Source organism: Triturus cristatus, chromosome 7 (genome assembly GCF_964204655.1).
Source record: "Triturus cristatus chromosome 7, aTriCri1.1, whole genome shotgun sequence".
NCBI classification, from domain to species: domain Eukaryota; kingdom Metazoa; phylum Chordata; class Amphibia; order Caudata; family Salamandridae; genus Triturus; species Triturus cristatus.
In genome coordinates, this window is record NC_140590.1 from 737,458,359 (window position 1) to 737,483,790 (window position 25,432).

The 25,432-nt window shown below is 47.3% G+C and overlaps 1 protein-coding gene across 3 annotated transcripts in view; it reads left to right on the forward strand.

The window, feature by feature from the left end:
• Window positions 1-25,432, forward strand: part of RBFOX3 (RNA binding fox-1 homolog 3) — a 2,040,484-nt gene that overhangs the window by 1,456,339 nt on the left and 558,713 nt on the right. The gene's annotated exons all lie outside the window — the stretch shown is intronic.

The window sequence follows — 25,432 nt, forward strand, 5'->3', positions numbered from 1 at the left end:
CACAATGAAAGCGAAAACATGTGGCCACGTTTCTTATCCATCCTACGATACACAGTCCATCGCCTTCTATTCCGCGCAGCGTGTGAAACAATAGTGACAAAAATAGTGCACGAGTGGTCCATCGACAGGCCAGGGCCATCTCTGACTCCAAAGAGCCCTCTCCACTCATTGAGAAACGGTCTACTCTAGACCTCAACGGTGGAGTCCTTCAGGCCAGATCCAGCGCCTCACCGCTGGAGCCCGAAGGTCACTTCCAAGGACGCAGGTGCTGGAGTGCCAAGGGCACCGGCGCACACGCAGGTACTGGTGTGCCAGGGGTACCAGTGCTGGTGTGCGAAGGGCATCGGTACTGGTGTGCCAAGGGCGCAGGTGCTGCCGTGCCAAGGGCGCAGGTGCTGGTGTGCCAAGGGCACAAGTGCTGGTGTGCCAAGAACGCAGGTGCTGGTGAGCCAAGGGCGCCGGTACTGGTGTGCGAAGGGCATCGGTACTGCTGTGCCAAGGGCGCAGTTGCAGGTGTGCCAAGGCCACCGGTACTGGTGAGCTAAGGGCGCAGGTGCTGGTGTGCCAAGGGCACCGGTGCTGGTGTGCCAAGGGCTCCGGTACTGGTGTGCCAAGGGCACCGGAGCTGGTAGGCCAAGGGCGCAGGTGCTGGTGTGCCAAGGGCACCGGTACTGGTGAGCCAAGGGCGCAGGTGCTGGTGTGCCAAGGGCGCAGGTGCTGCTGTGCCAAGGGCGCAGGTGCTGGTGTGCCAAGGGCACAAGTGCTGGTGTGCCAAGAACACAGGTGCTGGTGAGCCAAGGGCGCCAGTACTGGTGTGCCAAGGGCACTGGTGCTGGTGTGCCAAGGGCACCAGTGCTGGTGTGCCAAGGGCGCAGGTGCTGGTGTGCCAAGGGCACCAGTGCATACGCAGGTGCTGGTGTGCCAGGGGCACCGGAGCTGGTGTGCGAAGGGCATCGGTACTGGTGTGCCAAGGGCGCAGGTGCTGGTGTGCCAAGGGCGCAGGTGCTGGTGTGCCAAGGGCACCGGTACTGGTGAGCCAAGGGCGCAGGTGCTGGTGTGCCAAGGGCACCGGTGCTGGTGTGCCAAGGGCACCGGTGCTGGTAGGCCAAGGGCGCAGGTGCTGGTGTGCCAAGGGCACCGGTACTGGTGAGCCAAGGGCGCAGGTGCTGGTGTGCCAAGGGCACAGGTGCTGGTGTGCCAAGGGCGCAGGTGCTGGTGTGCCAAGGGCACAGGTGCTGGTGTGCCAAGGGCGCAAGTGCTGGTGTGCCAAGAACGCAGGTGCTGATGAGCCAAGGGCGCCGGTACTGGTGTGCCAAGGGCACTGGTGCTGGTGTGCCAAGGGCACCAGTGCTGGTGTGCCAAGGGCGCAGGTGCTGGTGTGCCAAGGGCACCGGTGCATACGCAGGTGCTGGTGTGCCAGGGGCACCGGAGCTGGTGTGCGAAGGGCATCGGTACTGGTGTGCCAAGGACGCAGGTGCTGGTGTGCCAAGGGCGCAGGTGCTGGTGTGCCAAGGGCACCGGTACTGGTGAGCCAAGGGCGCAGGTGCTGGTGTGCCAAGGGCACAGGTGCTGCTGTGCCAAGGGCGCAGGTGCTGGTGTGCCAAGGGTGCCGGTGCTGGTGTGACAAGGGCGCAGGTACTGGTGTGCCAAGGACACCGGTACTGGTGTGCCAAGGGCACCGGTGCTGGTGTGCCAAGGGCACCGGTGCTGGTGAGCCATAGGCACCGGTGCTGGTGAGCCATAGGCACCGGTGCTGGTGAGCAAAGGCCGCAGGTGCCGGTGAGCCAAGGGCTCCGGTGCTGGTGTGCCAATGGCGCCGTTACTGGTGTGCCAAGGGCGCAAGTGCTGGTGTGCTAAGGGCGCCGGTATTGGTGTGCCAAGGGCACCAGTGCCAGTGTGCCAAGGGCGCAGGTGCTGATGTGCCAGGGCGCAGGTGCTGGTGTGCCAATGCACCGGTGCTGGTGTGCCAAGGGCGCAGGTGCTGGTGTGCCAAGGGTGGCGGTATTGGGATGCCAAGGGCGCAGGTGCTGGTGTGCCAAGGGCTCAGGTGCTGGTGTGCCAAGAGTGCCGGTATTGATGTGCCAAGGGCACCAGTGCCGGTGTGCCAAGGACGCCGGTGGTAGCGTCTAGCCCCAAACGTCTTGACAAAAACCAAGGCAGAGATTGTCCAAACTTCCTAGCATTAACTTAAAAAAAATTGTGATGAAAAAGAGTACATCTCTGGAGGGAAAAGTTCTAGTCACGACAACCCCAGAGAGTGGCGCTACGAAGCTCTCAATGCCCCTAGAAAAGGAGGAGAGCTCTTTCAATGCAATGCATAGGAACACTCCTGTGGCCTGCTGGGAGAGATCTTCCACCGAACATCTGCTTCTCTGTGATCAGGCCGCGAGGTATGCTCTGAATCCTACCATTCTAGAAATATCCTAATTTTACTTGTGACCTGAACTATTCATGCCTTAACGCCCCTTCACAATCAGTCCTGAAAATGGTGACCTGAGGCAGAGTTCTTCAAAACAAGCATTGGCAAAGTGAACCCGTCTCTCATTGGGACTAATTGGCTTTGCCACTACCATTCGGCAATGATGCATTGTATTGGCCAGATGCTTTGAAGCGTGGCCAAACGAAGAAAAAAAGAAGTGCTATACAAAACAAATTATTTAAAAAAAAAGAGTGGGTGTACGAGGAAATGGAGGATCGGGTGGTGGGGAGCAGGGCCGGCTTTAGCGCTGATGGCGCCCTGTGTGACAATGTCTGTTGGTGCCCCCCCCCCCCAACTGCCACGGATTCCCTCACTAGCACCCTTTAACAGTGCCTCTTAAGTCTCCATAACCACCGTCTCTCAGATTCATTTAGTTTTATAGCACCACTCATACCAGTGTAATGTGTCAGAGCACTTTAGCCCACACACACAATGCACTGAGACAATCATATGTGTGTAAATCAGTGTATAGGAAATGCTACATCAGACAGGACTACAAGGTGTAGTGTAGGAGTGAAATGTCATCGATACTGGTAGGCAATATAGTTTGAGTCCTTATTGTGGAAAAGCACAGACTCAGAATTTAATACATGACCTCATTGTTAGGGGATCTCTTTCATGCTAAGAATTGTTTTCTACCCACATTAACCCTGTTTACAAGATTAGGATAATGAAAGACTGGGCAAAAAAACATATAGCTCTAACATATACCTTGCAGTTTGCACGCAGCTCTAGGATAACGGTTAATAGCTCAATGTTCTATATTAGGATATTGACTTATAAACGACAAGTAACAAAGGAGCTCTCTTACAGAAGCAGTAACCCACTGACCTATTTACATTATATGCATTTCTTTATCCACATGATACATGTTCTTAGCAGCAGGCATTTTAACCCTCTGCACTACCTAAGGATGAGTCAAAACTTCCACTATGCAAACCTCCGGTCTCTTTCCGGTAAGAGGATTAATCACCGGAGTTATCTTGACATTTTAATTGATGTCTGAAAATTGCTGGAGACCAGGAACGCTGCAGCAGGTGATTTTAAAATGGTAATATACATTAAAAAAAATTACACCCCCACCCCAAGTCAACACCTGGTGCAGTCTCACCGATCGCACCACCCTAGAGCCAGCCCTGGTGGGGAGAAGAAACTGGGAGGGGAAAAGCAGCACATGAGGACGAGCAACACATCAGGTGGGCGAGAAGCACATGAGTGAGAAAACAACACAGACCGCAGGAAAAGAAGTTTGGCAGCTTGAGAAGCATACAGAGAAAAAGTTTGCATCATGAGGAAGAGAGAGCAAAGCGGTGCACAAGAGTGGGTCTTGAGGTGGGAGGAGCACACTTGGGAGAGAGATAGAAAACGGGAAAAAAGTAGATCCTGAGAGTGAGCAATGGAAAGACAGAAGCCAGCCAATCAGAGCGATGGTAGGGAGGCTATGCTCAAAAGGAGGGATGGGCAAGCTCTGGCAGGGAAAGCCAATGAATAAAAAGAAAGCAAATAAGAGTGACAGCAAAGTCAACCAGTGGTGAGCAATGGGCCCCCGTCAGTGCATGGCAAACCTACAATAGGCCTTTTGCCGCCAGGCGGCTTGTGCTGGCTGTTGGGTTTGCCTAGCTGGGTTTGCTGGGTTTGCCTAGCTCCCGGTCTACCACAACCATTGACGATCATTAGCACTTTGTACTTTTTGCTGCCATTTCTACTTAAAACTCGAATCCTAGTTCCCCCAATGGATTTTTGTTATGTTGGTATCATTTTGTTTATTAAATTCTACTCTATTTGTCTAATTCGGTTTAGCATTTTGACATTATTTTTGATGGGGTACTGAAAATACTTTACACATTGCTCTAGTTTAACCCTAACTGCTCTGTGCCATGGCTACCAGGGGGTTGAGTTCAGGTTAATTCAGTGACTTTGAGGGGTTCTCCCTGACGAGAGTTGTTGTTATTCCTTGAGGTGGGTAAGTAATAATCTAATTTCTTACAACCACCCAGCAATGACCTACAGCAGGCTCCTCGATGTAAACAGTGACTTCCTGGCGAAGAAATTTCAGAAGACCCATATCATGCTTAAACCCGATGTGCACTAAATGCAAGGGAACTAACACAATCTAGCTTGTTCAAACAAATCAGGGAGCATACAGTCCTCAATCTCCCAGTCTGCTTCATCTGACTGGAACTGAGACCGAGGACTGCTCCTGGTCTCAATATCACAGGCCTGCCAACTTTTAGATATATTTCACAGTGAGAGGCTTAAAAGGGTGGGGGCTCTGGAGGGGGCAGGGGTGTAAGTCCATTATCTGGACGAATCATGAGGGGGCAAGGTCATGGGGAGGGACGGGGCTTAGTTCTGAGATCTTACCCTGAAGACCACCCTCCTCAAAACAAAAGCTTCAATAGCTGCTAATGTGCCTGCAGAGTTTGTAAAACTCCTCCTGCCCCCCACCCTCCCATGAACATCAGCAGTGCCCAGTCTCCAAACAGGAGCTGGATATCCACACTACACAGGGGTTTCCATGTCACGTAATCTCCCACTGTGTGATAACGGCTGCTCACCGGGAGAGCGTGTGGGTAGAGCCGTTATTATGGCACCTGGTGAGACCGTGTGTATTGGCAGGTCTGCTGTCATAATGGAGGGCTATGAGAGATTTGCATTATCCCAAACCCAGTTCTATGAGCATGGATGTGTACGGTTTGGAGACAGTTCTGTGATGCTGAATCAAAAATGCACATCCTACATAGTCTTGGGCACTCCATCAGACATTCAGCTAGTGCCTTCACTGTGCATATTGATTGCCTTTGGGCACCTCTAGGATGAATGATATGATCAGTGCTGGAAAATAAGGGGATCCTGTTGGCTGGGAGCCATCTGGAGCCTAACACTTAGAGGCCAATGTAATGGAAGAAAACAAAGGCACACAGCTTATCACTTGACAAGTACTTTAAAGAAACTATGACTTGGAGGCAGGTTTTGAATGTGTTCAACGCCCTGTGCAAGAGATGTGGATGCATTGTAAGAATGCAAGATGTATTTGAATGTCAGTGTAATTACTCAATTAATTATTTTAGTGTACCTTCTAATTTATTTTGTATTGAATTTTTTTACAGCACTTCTCATCCCAATGTAGAGTGTCAGAGTGCTTTACATCACACATAAAGGCGCAATAAATCATACAAGTCTGTAAATCAATACAGGAAATGTACAAAACACAATGAGGGTTAAAAAGGGGAGGAATCACTTATCGTCCATACTTATAGATATTGTATGTTCAGAGTGAATGATCGGGAGAATCACAAAGTCAGGATATAAAAAGTAATGCTGTGATTGTGGTTGCCTGTACAAACAAGGCTTTATTACTTGCCAAAGGAACTCTTCTTTGCAGTCTTAGAATAACAACAGATTGTGGAAAAAACAATAAGGATCTGAATCCACAGCTTACAGTTTGCATGCAGGTACGTGTTGTTGCTAAATAAATCAATGTGCTATATTGGAAGGATTGTAACTTATTAACTCGCAGTAACAAATTGATCTGTGTCAAAAGACAGTAGCCCATTTACCTATCTAAACAAAGTACAAATCTGTGATCTTCTGTTCCACGGTGTGTTTTGCAGGAGTCTATACTCCTTTGAGTCAAAACCTTGACTAGACAAACACAGAACTCTCACAGAACTATGTTTACCACTTAGAGTTATTTTACCTCTACTATAATCTCCTCAAAAGTGCTGGGCACACAAAGACCTCTGCGGCAGGTGTCTTAACCCTATAGGATATTTGAAAATACACCCTCTTTGTGGCCAATTAAGTAAGCTATTACATATTTAGAGTCACCACACCTTATCATTCACAGAGCTGCCTATGCCATCGCACCGAACCACGTCAGACAATCAACTGCTCCTTCAAAACTGCCACCTTCCCCGATGACTAGAAACACGCCTCCTGAAGAAACCCTCTGCGGACCCGACAGACATCAAGAACTTCAGGCTCATCTTCCTACTTCCATTTGCAACCAAGGTAATCGAAAAGACCGTCAACACCCGGTTAGCAAACTTCATCGAAGCTAACAACATCCTGGACATCTCCCAATCTGGATTCCGAAGCAACCACAGCACGAGACTGCCCTACTCACCGCCACTGATGACATCCGCTCCTCCTCGACCAAGGTGAAATGGCAGCCCTCATCCCCCTAGACCTCTCAGTTGCATTCAACACCATTTCCCACCGCATCCTAGCCACCAGACTCCACAACGCCAGCATCTGCAGCAAGGCCCTTGAGTGGATATGCTCCATCCTCACTGGCAGAACTCAGCGGGTCAGACTCCCTCCCTACCTCTCAGAATCGACAGAGACCATCTGTGGAGTGCCCCATGGCCTCTCAGCCCCACCCTCTTCAACGTCTACATGGACCCCCTCACAACCATCGTCAGGAGCCACGGACTCAACATAGTCTCTTACTCAGACGACACCCAGCTGATCCTCTCCATCACCAACAAACCCATCACCAAACACAGCTTCCTAGAAGGGATGAAAGCCGTCGCCACCTGGGTGAAGAACAGCTGCCTGAAACTCAACTCAGAAAAGACAGAAGTCCTCATCCTTGTCTCTACCCCCTCAACATGGAACGACTCCTGGTGGCCCTCCGCCTACTGAAAACCCCCACCCCGATGGACCACCCACAAAACCTCAGCATCATTCTAGACTCATCGTTCACAATGAATCACCAGATCAACGCCGTATCCTCGACCTACTTCAACACCCTCCGCATGCTTTGAAAGACTTTCAGATGGATCCCAACTGAGTCCAGAAACACTGTCCCGCATGCACTCATTAGTAGCAGGCTGGACTACAGCAATGCTCTCCACGCTGGAATTAACAAGAAACTCCTTTGTAAACTCCAGACTGTCCAGAACGCCCCAGCCAGACTGATCCTTGACATTCCCCGTCACATCACCCAACACCTCCACGATCTCCAGTGGCTCCCAGTTGAAAGAAGAATAACCATCAAACTCCTCACCCACACATACAAGGCTCTTCACAACCCCGGACCTGCATACCAGAACAACCGCCTCTCATTCCACGCACCCAAAAGACACCTCTGATCAGCCCAGCTCTCTGGCCACCGTTCCACATATCAACAAGACCAGAATGGGAGGAAAGTCCTTCACCTACTTTGCAGCCAAAGCCTGGAACACCCTCCCCCTCCACCTCTGGCAATCTCCCACATTGGCCCAGTTTAGGAAGAACCTCAAGACCTGGCTCTTCGGATGACCACAGCACTCAACCGCACCGCCCCCCCCCCTCACCCCCCACCCCCCGCGTCTTGAGGCCCTCACAGGTGAGTAGCTATGCTTCACCAACCCTGATTGATTGAGTCACATATGTCTTTGTTGCTAATTTCTTTGCAGCAGATTAAAAAAAAATATATGTATAGGTTGATTGTCAGGCTCTGCATTTCAAGCTCCGCCCCTGGTGGCTCCACCCGCTTTCTTCTTCCACCCCTTGGCCCTCAATTTATTGCTTCCCAGAGTACATGTTTTCCAATTCCAGCACTAAATATGAATGGTTTTTAATCTGGGCAATCTTTCCAGATGCTAACTGTATATATTTAAGCTGCAAAACTTTACACAGCAGCTTTTACCAATGCATCTAGTTTGCTGTTGTGAAATTCCCCACAAAAGCCAAGTTCTGCATATGTGAAAGTACAGATTTCTGTGAGTTCTATCAACAGTGATTCAGGTTTTGCAAAGCTTAAGGGCTCATGTCTGTCGTGCGTGAACCTATCCCAGCCCATTATGTCGCACTTAATATGGACGCTGGATTTCTTTACTATAGAGAGATTGCAGGAGGTCTGATCCCATGGACAGCAACAGGTCCAGCAAGGGCAGCTCTCTCTTTATGCCCCTACTGCCATCACAACTGCGGCAGACTTCTAAGAGAACAGGAAGCAGGTGGCTAGTGCACCAACAGTGATGTTACCACTAGCACTGGCCAGAAGTACCCGCCGGGCAGATCAGACAGTCGGCCTGTGTTTTCCAACCTAATGCGCGCTACTCTTTATTTAGAATACATGCTCTCCAATAACAGGGATGCTGCTGGTCAGGTTTAAGGGTCATTGCTCGAGCGGACACAGCACAGACCATTAACAATTTGTAGTGTAAAAAAGGCTGCTTTAATGAAGACAAATCGTCTTACAAAACTATTGACCTCGCTATACATCAAGAATCGCATACTGTTTGGCATAAGTCCCACCCCAATAATTTCCCCAACTCGACTACCTAACACTATAGCTATAGCCTACAACATGAAGTAACCTTGCTTCCTCAAACTCTAAACCTTTAACTTCCTGACTTCTGCATTTATAAACTTTTTCCCACCCTACCCTATAAACCGCTTTACCCACCCCAACAACAATAAAACCGATTCTGACCATGAAAGCCTGTTGGCAGACAGCCCCCTGGAAAACCCCCAACCAGAGTTTTTCTGCCACACAGCTCTTTTAATCGCCCTCCCCAATTGCTCACAGCGCTCTCCATAACTCAATGCCTAAAGCCTCCAACAAAGTCACATGTAATTACAACCAGTATAGATCCATTCCCATCATCGATAAATGCACCCCATCACCTCGGAAAAACTGATCAACTTGAAATTTCAATTCCTAGTGCACTATCCGCCCTACACCAGTCTCAGCTCCCTCCTGACCTTCCGCCTCGCTTTGTCTATAGTTGCCTGGCAATCCGCAAGAATCAGCTCTGTCCATAATATGAATGTTCCTGCCCAAAGTTGCTTAGTTTCAATTTAAATCAGCTATCATTGCCCTCAGCAAAGCCAAACCCTTCTCCCTCACTAAATTGTTTTCTTCTAAATGAATTTCTAGGACATCCGGGCATCCTGTGACGCCCAACTGTCTGTTTAACACCTACCACAGCTCCTTCAACAACATACCCCCTTTCCGTGCCATTGCACTAGCATCCTGCATTCTCCCAAACCCAAGTGTTTGCCATAACATCTCCCTGCTGCTTACTTCTGTGCCCATTTTATAAATGAGTGTCTAACTATCCAGATGCTCCTGCCTGGACGCTTCGGGTCTTGAAAAGAACCTACAAGTGAAATAACAAAACAGTTAGACGATCCCCTATTTATAAATTCTACATCCAATGCACATATCTCCTGTAACACTCCCCAGTCTCATAATCTTGGCCTAAGACCAATCCCTGTTCCCTGCCTCTGCACCGATATTGAATGGATGCATCCTATAATCTGTCATGGGAGGTCCAACCTGTACCAATGCTCTGCACAATACCGGCAGAAATTGAAAGGCTTTAACTGCTGTTCCGTCCTAATGCCAAAACACTTTACCCGACCTGTTCTGCACCTGTTGCTCCAGCTTATTGACCCAATACACAGGGCAAAAACATTGCACCTTATATCCCCCCAAACCACCATCACGCCACTCGTTCTTTGGTCTGTTTTTGACTTCCTTATTCATATCACTATACGGTCCTCATGTATCTCCACATCATCCCATTCCAGACCTCCTCCTGTTCTCCCCAATAGCAATTCCGAAAGTGTTCTGTGCTTGTCCACTTCCGAAGCCCGACAACGGAACCTCCACCACTGAAAACGAGACAAAGCATTCAAAATGTCATCCATACCTGGATCATGCCTAGCCCTAACCAAAATGTTTCTCTTCAGACAACCCAACACAAAGACTCTCAACAACTTCAACATTGGTACATCCCTTGCTGATTACCTGTTAGCTATATGCACTACTGCCATGTTTTCCCCTTTAAACAGTACCTTCTTGTTGGTGAAGCCATCGGCCCACAAAGCCAATGCCACCACTAAGGGAAAAAAATCCAAAAAGGCTATACTTTGCCCCCCATTCCTCTACTCCTGCAGCCACTGTTCAGCACATTAAAGTCCAAAATCAATGCCTCCTGCCACATCTGATTTTTTTTTACATTTTCTAATCAGCCTCTTCGCCCAACCCTACCAATGGAATTCCATTGAAATGTTCCAAGAAGAAACACTCATCCTCAAATCCTCTTTCAAGCCCGCCTTCAATCTCACCCTAAGATGCAGTAGCGGCGATCCTGACAGCACCAAGCCTAGTCTCCTCTAGAACGTCCTTCCTGCCCACACCACCCTGCAAGCGAAATTCAAATGTCCCAGCAGCACCTGAACCTCCCTCACTTATTCTTTCTCCTTCCGTAGCATTACTTCAATATGCAACATTATTGCCCTTTTTTAATCATCTGGCAACTGTGCCTCCATGTGCACCGTAATAATATCAATCCACCAGAATGTCCGTGCCGTGGGATACACAAACTCAGGTGTTTAACCTGAAGCATTGCTTTAGTTCACCTCATCCATATGCCTCATTGCAGTCAACTGTCACCTTTAGAATCTCCCACTTACTCTCAAGCATAGTGTGGAATGCACGTTACAAGGTTCTTTTACAAGAACCTGCCTATGTCATCCCACACTTATCCCCCTTTTTCAAAAGAACATAAACTATTAATATTAACATCACATATCTCATGCTAACTCACAAACGTAAATAATTTCCACATTACATACATAATCCTTCACGTACATTGGCATTTTACGTGTTCTTACACTTCTTTCTCTTATGGAACTCTGATGTGACTCCCCAAGGCTCACAGGAGCTTCATGATTGGCAGAATGAGTACAATTGTTACTAAGCCGTTGATCAGAAATGTTCCACCAACGCTGAATGACCAAAACTCGACTCTTGTTCCAAATCCTTCCATCCTCTATCTAAATGGCATTTTTAAACAATTTCACTACTTTTCTTCCTCTTAAATACTTAGACCATGGTTGACATCCCACTTGCCCTTAATTTTACCACATGCCCAAGGGCAACTTGGATATATGCTACACATTCTCTTCTATTACTGTGTAATGGACCCATTATATCAACAGCAACGTCATCCCATGGAATTTGCGTAAGCTCTCTACACATCATGAGTATTTGTTTATTTTTTTAAATTTTGTCAGTCACTCTGCACTTTATGCAATCTTTTGCCAGTCTTTCTACCTCTGTATCCATTCCTAGCCACCAAAAATGTAACCATAACCTTTCTTTAGTTTTAACAACACCCATATGTCCTTCATGTGCAAAGTTAAGTAATTTGTCAGGTACATTAACCGGTGGAATGAGTTTTGTTCTCCGATTGAGAATTCCATTTCCCACAGATAATTTATCTGTAATAATGGACCAAGTTTTATCTAATTGTTTACTTTCTTCCAGCCAGTAGCATTTCGATCACACTAGAGATCACTTGATCCTTCTCTTCTTCACTCTTCCACTAATCTTCTTTTATAGCACTCAAAGTGGCCTCACAAACACTCACCTCATCCTCCAAGAATGTTTCTACATTTTCCTTAATTTTAACCACATTCACCAAATGTGCTGAACATTCTGCTGACCAATTGTCTACACCAGGAATGTGATCAACAGTGAAATCATATTCTTGTAGAGAAATGACCCATCTCCTAATTTTTGAAGAGATGGTATCTAATCCTTTTTTTGAAAAAAAGCCTTTCAGAGGTTTGTGATGTGATAGTGCCTCAACCTTTATGCACCAAACAAGATACCTGAAATTTCCCAATGTCCAATAGGTAGCTAAAGCCCTCTTTCGAATTACTGAGTAATTCAACTCAAACCTTTTTAAGCACCGAGATGCACAAGCAATTGAATACTCAACTCCACCTCTTTTTTTAACCAACATAGCCCCAACTCCTTTTGCACTGGCATTAGTACTAATGTAAGTCTCTTCACTAGGTACAAATGTTTGTAAGCAAGAAGCAGTATTAAGATCATCCTTTACTGAGCTGAACTCTTTGCTTGCAGTTAGTATCCCACTCAAAATCTACATTTTTGCCTAATAACTTCCTTAGATTTACTGTTTTCTCTGCATATCCTGGGATTAATTTACAGTAGTATTCTACCATGCCTAAGAATGAAACCCAGTTCTTCTTTGTTACAAGGCTCCTGTAAATTAACAATAGCCCCTACTAATTGTTTGGGGGGAAACACCACCTTTTATGAAATAAGATGGCCTATGCAATAGACGTCTTGCATGGAAAATGTAAATTTTTCCTTTCTCAATGTCACTCCTACTTTTCTCAATTTCACTCCTACTTTTATCAATTTCTCCAAGACTATGCACAGCCTAGAGTGATGCTGTGCCTTTTATGTCCAAAAATTAAAAGATTGTCTTGCTAGCATCTTACACCAGAAATGTTTTTGAGCACCATAGACATGATTCTTTGAAATACAGAGTCTGCAGAGACCAATCCAAAAGGCATTCTCAAAAATGTATAAGTTCCTACTGGTGTTGTAAAAGCAGTCAACTCTTGCGAGGATTTCTCTAGCTCAACCTGATGGTAGGCGAATGCATTTGCCTAGCTCAACCTGATGATAGTAGGCAAATGCAGATCCAATGTTGTGAAAATTCTTGTATCTGCTAACGTGGATATGATTTCATCTATGTTGGATAGAGGAAACCTATCAACACGGCCTTCCTATTAAGTGCTCTCAGATCTAGTCATAAGCAAATCTCTCCATTTGCTTTCTTTGCTACCATTCCGTAGCCTCAACTGGTTCCATTATTTTCCAATCAATCAATCATTCAATTTCCTTCCATACACCATCTTGTTTGTTCAAAGTTATCCTTCTCACTTTAGCAACAACAGTTTTTTTTTGTCCTCATTCATAAATAAGTAATGGTCTCTTGAGAGGTACAGGCTCTTAAACGGCTCCTGTGGAGGGAGGGCTCATCCTTTAACTGTTACCTTGCCATCTCCAAGGTTCCTGAAGGCCCATCCTCAAGACGCCTAGGTGATTGGAGGGGAGCGTAGCGACCATACTATTCATCAACCTCCTTTCTTTGGTCTTACTTATTTCATAATCAATATAATCATAGGACCAGATTAAGACATTGTATAGTGCATCTTATTGGCCCATTACTCTTGCTCCCAAGCCACCCAAAATCTCGTTCTTTTTTTAGAGAGACATCCGTGATCAAGCCAGTTGACTCTTTTAACAGAGTTAAATAAGTCCAGAAAAACTGGGGACAGAGGCGATACCCATTTCAAACACATTTCTCTTCTTGCCAGAAGAATTAAAATAAATACTAAATGTACTTGCAGTTTTGTAAGTTTATAGTTAACAACCTCTCCTCGGAGAAGCCCAAAAATAGCTAAAGCAGAGCTTACCTCAATTTTTTCCCCCAGAATCTCTGAGATAGTCTTAAAAACATCTTGCCAGAAGCCCTGGATCTGAGGACTCTGCTGGAACATATGTAAATCATCTCCATTTTCGGAAGTACACTTTAGGCAAGCCATAACATATTCACCTCCCAATTTTGATAGCCTTTTAGGGGTCCAGTATGCTCTGTGAATTGTAAACAGATGTTTTTTTCTGAGTGGAGTCTTGACAGCTGTAGGCTTTGTGAAATTAGAGGCAGCTCAGGGCACCCGGCAGGGACTGACCCTGCTTAGAGTGCCCCGTAAGGTAATTCACAAAGCGGCACGCCTATCCAGGCGAATGCCAAACACCACCTGTAGCAGCTGTTCCCCTGCCTGGAAGCGTGGAGCAGAACTGCACTCACCAGCCAGCTCCGCTGCCCGTGCGCCGCGCCACCGGGAACAAGGAGAATCCACCCCGGGGGAGAGGGGGCAGAAACAGCACGCAGTGCATAGAAACCAAAGCACGCCGCACCGAAGCGGCAAGTGGAGGTAAGGTAAGGAAAAGTCAAGGAAGGCCGGTGGAAAAAACTACAGAGCTCACTGCTGAGCTACCCAGCCGCCATATTCTCCTTTGTAGCAACAACTGGTTTGGCCCACACTTCATCTTTATGTGATGTTTGTACACTTTAAGACAACCCAACTCATCACACAACACATCTACACTCCTCATCACATTCTACTAGTTTTTTTTCTATTTCTAGCAGTTGTACCTGATCTCCCACTTACTCTTAAGCATAGTGTGGAATACCCAAATTACAATTTTCTTTACAAGAACCTGCCTATGTCATCCCATACAACCATTATAGAAATGTACTAAATGTCTCAAATAATGCACAGGAAATCGAACAGCACATTGGCAAGGCTTTATCCACATATCATTTTACCTCAAACTGAATATCTGCTTTATGTCACTCTTTGCCATGAGTGCTCCCATTTGCACCATATTCACCAAATCAATTGCAACATCAACCATGGAATAGGAGACTGAAGACAATTCATCCGAAATGTAGCCATTCTCTGACTGCCGTTCTGGCATGACAAATGTTGTATCAGTCTGACATTCCCCCTTCTCTTTTGTAGGGACCAACTCAATGAGAGGTACAATTAATGCATCCATAGGCCAGTCCTCAAATGGCCCCGACATCCTACCCTCTCATATTTCGTTGTCCCATTTCTCCCCCACCACCTGTAGGTGCTTTTTCTTTGATTTCAAATGTTTCCACCCAGCGGCTGTCACAAGGCCCTATGTACCATTCCTGAAACCCCGAGGTCCTGTGTACCGTTCCTGAAACCCCCCAAAAAGTTGCTTAACATTGTCTGGTTTCCCTGTCCACTGCAGCCAAAATTCCTGTCTATGCACTGTAACTGTGACACACTCTGCTTGCCTTAAGCCTATAGTTGCCACCACCTTCCAAGCCATGTGCTTCTCCCACGTATCCCCAGTACTGTGCAAGTGGGTGCCACCCTGCACATTTACAACATTTGTGCTGTAACTTACAATACACCCTATTGCAGAACTACTTGTTGAGGGCTGAGCACTCCTCCTCCCAGTTTACCCGTCCCTCCAGCTTCCACCTCTCCTTGGGTGGGACGCCCATGAAAGAGCCAATATACCACTGGCAACACACTGGCCGTAGGCACTGAGGGTGCTGGCCTTGCTGGACAAATCGTGTACAGCCACAAATCATTGTTCAATTCCCCCCATTAACCTTCAGCATCTTCTGCCAAATGCACCTGAAACTCCTCATCATACCTCACCCAGGCATATCCTCCAAACGTTGTGTCACTTTCCGTATGAAATCCATATATTTACACAGGATGACGAAGTGTTCTGGAAAGTTTTAGCAATATACACTGGCATAAATTAAAAATGCTGCTGTCCAATGTCTATTGTTACCAGGATTCTAAGCCTCTTCGCCAGTTCATATCCTTCTTCTTTGAAGCCCCAACTCCCTTTCCAAATCGTCTCTTTGGTAGAGCCCATAAGGTGTGAATCAAAAAGGCTTTGTTATACCCATGTATGACAATTTTTTTACCTTAAGGTCCTTGCTTTTCTTTTTTCTTTTGTCCTTCTTGTCCTGCCCCCCTTTGTCCTTAGATTGTCATGCCTCCTTCTACTGTGGTTTATCACTGTCCTTAGCCCCCTTACCCTCCACCAGCTTACTTTTATCTGTCTGCACCTTGTGTCCTTCCCCAACGGGCTTATCTTCAACCTCCCCTTGCTCCTTTCCAATTCCCTTGTTCCAGACATATGTGCCTTTTCATAATCTTCGTTTTGCCTCCTGAAGTGTGCCATCCAAAGCAAGATGCTTCTCAAACTAGTTCTACCCCAGTGTACCTATCCGAAGTGTGGTACAAGGTAAGAAGTAGGTGCCGTATGCTATAGTATGGTATGCTACGTTTAGTATGCCAAGAGTCCCTCTAGGTTCTAGTCAGCTCCATACCTTGAGAATGAGTGAGGTGGGAATCTCTTTCCGGGTCTCAAATTCTAACTCCCCTCGAAGGGAGTCAAAACACTGGAAGCTGGATTCTCTGCGAGCATGGATGACAGCGTCTCTTGTCAGTGTGTCAGGCCGGGACACAGGCTCCTCTAAAGTCGAGGTCTCCTCCTACTTGCTTGGGCAAGGAAAGGTATATTTATACCCAGTAGGTGCCTTGGAATGTTATCATTGACGTAAGGTCGGGCAGAGGAAGACGTCAGGAATGAACCTTTAAGGAATAGCGGTTCATGCATAATAAATGAGTTCTTGGACAAATCAATAATCCTGTGCTAGGGGAACTCCCAAGAGCTTAGGGGTCTGGTTTCTAAGAACTCGTTGTGACGTTGGGGTGGACGGATGTAGATGACCATGCCTGTATTTGGATAGCATGGCTAATGCCTAAATAAGGACTGGGATTCTATGCCTAAATAAGGGCAATGCGAATTGTGCCTCTATAGACTCCTGAGGCGTGAGCCGGGAGTCAGGTTAGCGTGCTTTACCTCTGTGCTTAAAATTATCGCTATGACTGTACTGATTTGTTCATTTTAAAATGGCGCCGTTTTTCACAATTTTAAGATTACTTACTTTGCTACTTACTTTGTTTCTCACTTGTCATATTCTCTGCTGTAAATCCGAAGGACTGCTTCTGCTTGTCTAGGGGTGTTGGCAGTGAAGAGAAGGGGCTCTAGGGAAGTGGGAGGCAGAGGTGCGACCGCCATCTTGGGGGAAACTTTAACTGCGCTCTAGTGCTTCTGGAGGGAATGCTATTTCAGGGGGCACTGACGCGACCGCGCAGCATCAGAGACTCCTGAGGCGTGAGCCGGGAGTCAGATTAGCGTGCTTTACCTCTGTGCTTAAAATTATCGCTATGACTGTAATGATTTATGGAATGCTATTTCAGGGGGCACCAAAGGCGCGCCAAAGGCAAGCCCGTCTGTCTCCATCCGCGCCGGGTCGCCGCCAGGCGCCTGCCCCCCTGTCTTGCCCCCTTCTACTCGCCAATGCTATTCTCCCGCTCAATTGCTAAGGTTGCAACCCAATTGCCTGTCTTTTTCTTGGCACCCTTTAGATGGCCCTATTAAATGTAAAGGATGTGCGTTTCAACTTCGCGGTGTGATGTCTGATACCTGCCGTTCTGGCCATACGGTCTTCAAGTTTATGAACTTGAATTGTCGCTCCTTGTCGAAACATCACGCTGAGGTTTTTGACCTCTTAGAGGATGAATACCCCGATGTCCTCTTCTTAACTGAAACCTGGCTTACCCAAGATTCTACCTTGGATCTTGGTTAGCTCTTCCTTCAGGATTTAGTATGAAGAACTTAAATAGACAGGGGAAGCGGGGGGAGGCATTGCTATCATTACAAAGAACATCTATGCGTGTAGTCTCAGTAGAGAGAATGTGACGGGCTGTGAAAGTGCCTTATTCAAAATTAGGTTGAATCCCAACCTTACCATGTCTGGCTTTCTCATCTATCGCCCGCCCAGGCCGTCAGGTGCCTTTAGGGAAGACCTGGTAAATAAGACTGTGCTGCACGCCAGTCAAGCGGCAAATTTCTGCATTTTAGGAGACTTGAACCTCCACTGCGATAACGTTGAGAAAGCCGAAATTGTAAGCTTTCTGGACGAACTAAAAGCACTCCAAATGGTCCAATGGGTACAGGAACATACACATTTAGCTGGGCACGTACTGGATCCTTTATTTTCCAATCTTACCGGGTTGACGATGGATCCCCCAGCCCCACAGTGTTGGATGGATCATTTTTTGGTGATCTTCAAACTACGATGGGGGGCCAGCCGAGAGCGCATTGCTCGATCTCTGCTTTAAAATGCCCTTGGCACAAGCTAGACAGCAGTAGGCTGTCTACATACTGGTCCAGCCATAGGCCTCAACTACCACGGGACATTGAGGCAGCGGATATGCTAGTCCATGACTGGGTAACGGCAGGCCTGGATAGTTGTATTCCATCTAAGCTGACTAGGATAAACCGGGACCAATCCAAACCTTGGTTTGACGAGTCGCTATCGAAAGCAAAAAAGCACTGCAAACAGCTGGAACGTACGTGGAGACGCACGTACGATGCAGTTGGTAAATCGAACTATCGAGCGGCCATTAATCAGTACCATAAGCTAATCCGAAGAGCTAGGGCTGAGTATGTGGGCATTAAAATTTTAGCGAGCTCCAATCCATCGAAAATATTTTCTTTGCTTAAGACTATGAAGAATGGTGATGTGTCCAGGATTTCTCCTATTTCCTCTAATAGTCAATGCAATGAGCTGGCTAACTACTTTATTAACAAAGTAGAAAAAATATATCAAAATCTCCCTCTGAGGGCCAATTCTGATAGGAAGACCGGGCCTGTTGTCCCGTCCTCCCAAGGTCCAAATAGCTTACTATCCTTCCCAGTGTTATCTTTGGCAGGTTGGAGATCCTGTGCAGGAAAATTAAATCAGGATCACCAATTGACCCATTGGTTCCAAAGCTCTTCTGCCAAGTCATGCCAACGATCCTGCCAGTATATCTGCAATTGGTGAATCTTTCCCTGGCCTCCGCCACAATACCAGCAGCTTGGAAACACGCGAAAGTTATCCCCTTGTTGAAAAAACCGTCTTTGGACCCAGTCGAGCCGGGTAATTACCGTCCCATTTCACAACTTCCTTTTCTGTCGAAAATGGTGGAACTACATGTTCATACTACTCTGACTGAGTTCATCGAACAGAACGCAATCCTTGACACGTCACAGAACGGCTTTAGAGCTAGACATGGCACTGAGTCTGCCCTGTTGGCAGTGACAGAGGAAATTTGAGGGATTCTGGATGTTGGGGACTCGGCGGCCTTGGTTCTCCTTGATCTAAGTGCTGCCTTTGATACGGTCTCCCATGAAACTCTGCTGAAGCGTTTATATGACATCGGAGTGAGGGATCTAGCTCTAGATTGGTGCCGAGCTTTTCTGACGGGAAGATCCTTTCAGATCTGGATGCCACCATTTCAATCCCAGAGGTGTGCCTTACAACAGGGAGTACCTCAAGGCTCTATCCTGAGCCCCCTCCTGTTCAATATCTATATGCAAACTCTGGCCCAGGTGGCTCGAAAGAGGGGTTTGTCAATGGCGTCATACGCTGATGACACCCAATTGGTGATCGCCTACTCTAAGAAGAACAACGCCAATCTAGGCAGGTTCAAGGAAGATCTGGTAGAGGTGGCAGACTGGATGGCTAACAACTACCTGCAATTAAATGCCAGCAAATCTGAGGTGTTGTTATTGGGAAAAGACCGCGACTTGTGGACCGAACAATGCTGGCCAGACAGTCTTAAGCCAGCTCCTGTGCCCAAAGAGGCAGTTAAAAATCTTGGTTTCTGGATTGATAGCAGGCTGACGTTCGACACTCAAGCCAAAGTTGTGTCCGGGACCTGTTTTGGTTTACTGCGCGGCCTGAAGCCAATATTAGGCTTCTTTCCCCCTAGAGTTCGTCAGACCATCATCCAGGCGACAATACTATCCAGACTGGATTATGGAAATTCATTGTATCTTGGGGCAAATAAATCTTGTATCCTGCGTCTGCAGAGGACTCAGAATGCCGCAGCACGTATGCTGGTGGCACTCCCGAGATCTGCATCGGTCTCCCATATCCTTCCAAAACTACATTGGTTGCCGGTTGAGAGATGGATTCAATTTAAAACTCTCTGTGTTGCTCATAAAATTCTCACTCAACAGGCCCCTTTGGGCCTGGCTAAACTGCTTCAACCATATATGCCTCAGCGATCCCTTAGATCGGCCAATCAGATGCTGGCAACAGTCCCTCGGGTTGTGAGAGCAAAAGCCGGGGGCGCTCATTTCGCTGTCTTGCGGCGCTACTCTGGAACCGGCTTCCGCTCTCAATTAGAGAGATCCAGACTCACCTGACCTTTCGTAAAGCAATTAAGACCTGGCTCTTCCCCTCTGTTGCATAACATCCTTCTTGATTTGCCACTCCCTGGTGTCTCTGATCGCGCTGGGACGCCCCATTGCTGGGGCAGCTATGCGCGTTACAAGCCCATTAAATAAATAAATAAATAAATAAATAAATAAGGACATGTATCAGGAAAACCTATATACGGACACCTAAAGCGGAATACAACACCCCCACCCCTGTCGACACCATAATGGGTCAAGCCTTCCCCATCACCTACTTACCTGGCTTTAAGGTTGGCGTCTGCACCAAATCTTGCCTTACTGCTAGCCTCCTGTCGTCCACGGCCTTTCCACGAGGTTTGTCAACTACAGTCCCACCAATCGCATCCTGCAACATACTATCAGAAGTCCTCTTCTTCTCTCCCCAGGCCCCTGACTCTCCTCCTCCTCCAACAGGTCCACCAGTTCCCCCTCCTCCAGCTCATCGTCCTCATAGTCAAGCACCAACTTGTCCCCCACCGCTTCAGTTTCCCACTGAACACCGATTGTGATCGGGATCTCCTCATCTTCCATGCAGGTGTCCCACCTATTCCTCAATGCCTGCCGTTATGTGCTTTTCTGAGAGGCCACACCAGACTATCCCAGCCCTGCAGTCGAAGGGGGTCCCCAGACCTCCCTTGCTCTGCCACGTCCACTGCTGCCACTAGGTGGGCCACTCAAGACATTACAGACTCTACAGAGGGGTGGGGACTGGTCAAAGTCTTCACGTGCTCTAGGTGAGCGGCCTGTGGACCAGGACAGCGGACCAGGAATCCCACTAACACCGCCCTTGAGTCAGGAGCGCCTCTGGAGCGGCCCTGGCTTTATCTATTGGATTCTCGGTACACTTAAATAAATGAATGTACAACAAAAATAGAATTGCCACACCTCACTGTAAAATATATTACCAAGGAGATATCAGGGGAATACAAACCCAAAGAGAAGGGAAACCACCCCCTAGGCTCCAGGCAGATTGCATACAAAAAAAACAAATTAATCCCCCAAACATCAACAGAAGAAAACTCGCTAGGGTAAAGATATCCTACCCAACTGCTAATCAGTTCCATGAAAAGGAAATGAACTTTACAGACATGGATAGAGTAATAATACACAGAGGGGGCAGCAGGTCGAGAACCAGGCAGAGGCCTCAAGAGCTGGGGCGAAATCAGTTATTTCTGTGCCTTGATGTCCCCGTGGTTCTTGGTTTCACTGCTCTGAAGGGCATCGGATTGTACAGAGTCTGAGACATTATTGAATCCGTAAGTTTTCTGTTCTGCAGACTTGCACTTTAGCTTAAAGATGGTGCGATTCTGTAACCTGAAGAGTGTCACGCTCCAAGCTGCTGTAGCTCGTGTGTGCCGATGGGAAAGGTATGGGGGCAAGGCACAATCATGCCTTGACTTGGGGTGGCTTGTAGTTGCAGGCTTAAAGGTATGTGTTCGTGGGCTTCAAGGATGTTTGCAATGTTCTGGACATTCAATGCTTTCCCTTGCTTGACCGCATTCCAGGCTCGGGCAGCTGGTTCCTGGTGTGCCTGAGATGACCGCCCTCGGGTTGTGCCCCTCAATAGAAAATGTACATGTGAATCCAGATACTTTGTGGCTCCTGTCACTAAACTAAACTGCCAGGCTCTGAGCTTGTTGGTGAAGGACCCATAGATTGATTTGATTTTTGATTTGATTTGTAGATTTGTAAAGCGCAACGTATGCCCGAGGGCGTCTTGGCGCTAGAGTTGGTAGGAATATTAAGCTGTGGCGATTCAGTTGACAAATAGCCAGGTTTTCAATAGCTTTCTGAATGACATAAGCGATGTGCTGTTTTTTATTTGAATTGGTAGACTGTTCCATGTTTTGGCTGTTCCCAGCAGGAAACTTCTGCCCCCCCCCCCAACGGGCCTGCTTGTACCTGGGGATTGACAATAATTGCTGGTGATTTGACCTTAAATTTCTAGTTGTTGTATATGTTTGCAGGTGTGTTCTTGTATACAAAGGTCCTCTGCCCTAAAGGGCCTTATATGCTAGACACTGTGACTTGAATTTGATTCTCTTTTCGACTGGAAGCCAGTGGAGGTCTCTCAGCCGATGGGAGACTGGTTCGTATTTGGGTATATCTAAGATTAGTCTTGCTGCTACATTCTGCATGCGCTGAAGCTTCAGAAGGAGTTGTGATTGTAGCCCCACATATAGCGCGTTGCTGTAATCCAGTCTCGAGACGGCCAATGCTGTGACCAAAGTCTTCAATGAATTTTTAGGGATGAAAAAGCTGATTTTCCTGATCATTTTCAGGATGCCCCAAAAAGTGGAGGCAAGTTTATTGATCTGGCATTTAAATGTCAGTCTTTCATCGACAATAACCCCCAGGTTCCTAACCTTTGGGACTGGGGTAGGGCATTCACCCATGTCAGCTGGCCACCATCTTGGGGACCAGAAGGTGGTGTTTGTCCCTAATAGTAGTACCTTGGTTTTTTCGCCGTTTAGTTTAAGGCAGTTTTTCTGCATCCAGATGTTTATCTGGGACATACAGATATTGAATTGGTCAGCTGTCTCCTCGATGTTATTTGAGATTGATACAACCACTTGGGTGTCGTCGGCGTATGATATCACCGAAAAGCCACATAGCACAAAAGCTCCTTGCACGGCCGACTTTAGGGCGGTGCGACAGGTGTGGCCGCACTGGGTGCTGACCTGGAACGGGGGTGGGGGCTGTGTTTAGCAATAACTTACAATAAAAAAGTACCTGCTGCAGAGTACCTTGTGCATCCAGTTTTCAGGCAGCAATAAAAATGTCATGATAATTCTTGTGTATAATGTTCCTGCTAGAGAGAGATCAGAGTTTTGTCTAGTGGTAGTGTTGACTCACCATAAAGTAGCGCAGAGGGTTATTATGCCTGCTGCACAGAACAGATCTGTGTTTTAGATGAATATCTGTGTGGATTAGTAAAGCCCGCCTTTACCAGCGCTATAAAACAAATTAAATGTATATGAGAGACGGGCTATGGAGAGATGAGGGGCACTTTTGTCGGGTGGTAGTGAGGGAATTTGAGGCAGAGGTCATGAGAAGAGGTGCCAAAAAAGATTGTCGTACCGGGCGGAAGCCACCAGTGCTAGAACCAGCCCTAGCTCCTTCGATTGACCGGTGATGCCAAGGCTATGGCCTGGGTTGGCAGGTGGTACCAGGGCTGTTGCCTCGGTGGACACAACCTCAGGGCCTAGCATTCAAGGATTCTGGAGGCAGAAAGACAGCACCAATCCATAGTCCATCATGCGTTTTCACCATTGTCAGGTATCCAGGGTAACCCTCATACTTGACCTTTTTAAAGATATCTCAATCAATCAAACAAGACTTGTATAGCACGGCTAATCACCTGTGACGGTATCCAGAGCTGATCTTGCTGCAGAGCTCAGAGAAACAGCCAGGTCTTGAGTCCTTTCCTGAAGTCGGACAGAGAGGGTGAAGTCTGGGGATGTATCTTGCAGCAGACATGTCAAAATAAGATAGTCTCTTCAACATTTAAAAAGTGTATTTCATAAACTTGCAGAACCGATTAACCCTAGCGCATAGGATTATATCAGTGCATTGAGAAGTTCTCAAACATGAATTTAGAAATATTCATGGTCTCCCCACCCAGATAACAATGCCAATAGTGAAGTAAGAGGCACGTCAGTGGCTTACTACAATACAGAAACAACATTATAGTTCTGAAATAAAGCACAGGAAAAGGTTTTATGCAGCACACATCCTGAAGTCATGTATTGACTAGGATCACACAGTTTGATCAAATGTGGAAGCCGGGATTGATCCAGGTTTTCTAGTTTTAAATTGTGCATTTCTGCCACAAGATGTACATGCTTTGCTTCCCCTACACCCATCTAACTGGCTCCCTGCCCCTCAAGCCCCACCCTGCTGGCATCAATGTGGCCCTCGGTCACAGACCAAACTTTTGGCCCCTTGGAAAATGTTTGCGAGTAGCCATGATCTGGACGCAGTCACTTTAGCAAGGCACGGCCGTATCCTCTGCGCTTCAGCATGGTGAGTGACCCGTCAGGTACACCAGCAAAGCATTAAAAAAACTGACTGCATTTGGATTCACGGCCCTCAGCCCTACAGAGTGATTCAGGGCATGATTGAGGCGCTATGGCAAATCTATATGTGCCGCAGACGAGGACGGAGGTGGATTGGCAGAGCTAAGGCAAATGTAACAGACATATTCTTCTCACAGCGCATCGAAGCCGTGCACTATGCTTGAGACTGGTTATTACATAGTAAAACCTGAACGGAAGGGGCCAATGCAATACATTGAGATAAAACCTCTAAGCACAGAGGCGAGTTCAGGCCCATTAGAGGTGGAGAGCAATGTGCCCCTTTCCAGATGTGGACCTGGATGGACTGCTACTTGGTAGAACTGAAATGGACTGGCAGAGTTGTGTGCAGAATGGTGGTCCCGTAACAGTGTGTAGAAACAACAGCCATGACTGAATTACTTGAAGTACCAAATGCAATTCTATACTGGTAGGCAATTGTGTGCTATGTCTGTACAAAATAACAAGAAGTTAAAGTTTGTAGATTTATATAGCGCAGCTTATCACCCGTGAGGGTATCCAGGCACTGTCCATAGGCACAAGGAGATTAGGTGATTTGCCAAGAATCACAGGATGTTGCGCGGACGCTGAGACTAGAACCTGGATCCCCAGCTCCCTAGTCGGCAGCTCTAGCCGCTGCGCCACTTCCTCATTTTTGAGAAGTATTCTAAAAAACTAGTTGCATACTAATGAGCATCTATCCACAAATGAATCGGAGAAGTACAAAAAAACAGGGTGCGGTAATTCTTTACATGTCTTTTTGTTTCCAGATATGTTTTGTGTGTCAGCAACACTTCGCCTGCTGACTCCATGTTTCCTGCAATCAACCCACCTGAGGAGGTCTCAAAAGGGCATCAGTGTCTCACACTAGGACCAGGCTTGGATGGTATGTCGTAGAGTTGGGGGAGCCACGGAAGGCTCGAGCCAGTTGACTGACTCTGGCTCGTTCCCAGGCCCTCTAGGGTCCTTCGGCCAAAAACAAGTCGAGCCGTGCTTCAGTGATTGACTTCTCACGCACATGGCGTGAGTCTGAGAGGGAAGGGAGAGACATTAGGAAGGAAAAAACAGGGCAGGGCATAGGAAGAGAGACAGACAGAGGAAAATGGACAGTGGTTAGAAAGAGGCGGGGCAAAGAGGGGAAGGCAGGTGACAGCCTGGTGAGGGATAAAGGAGAGGACATTTGGCAGG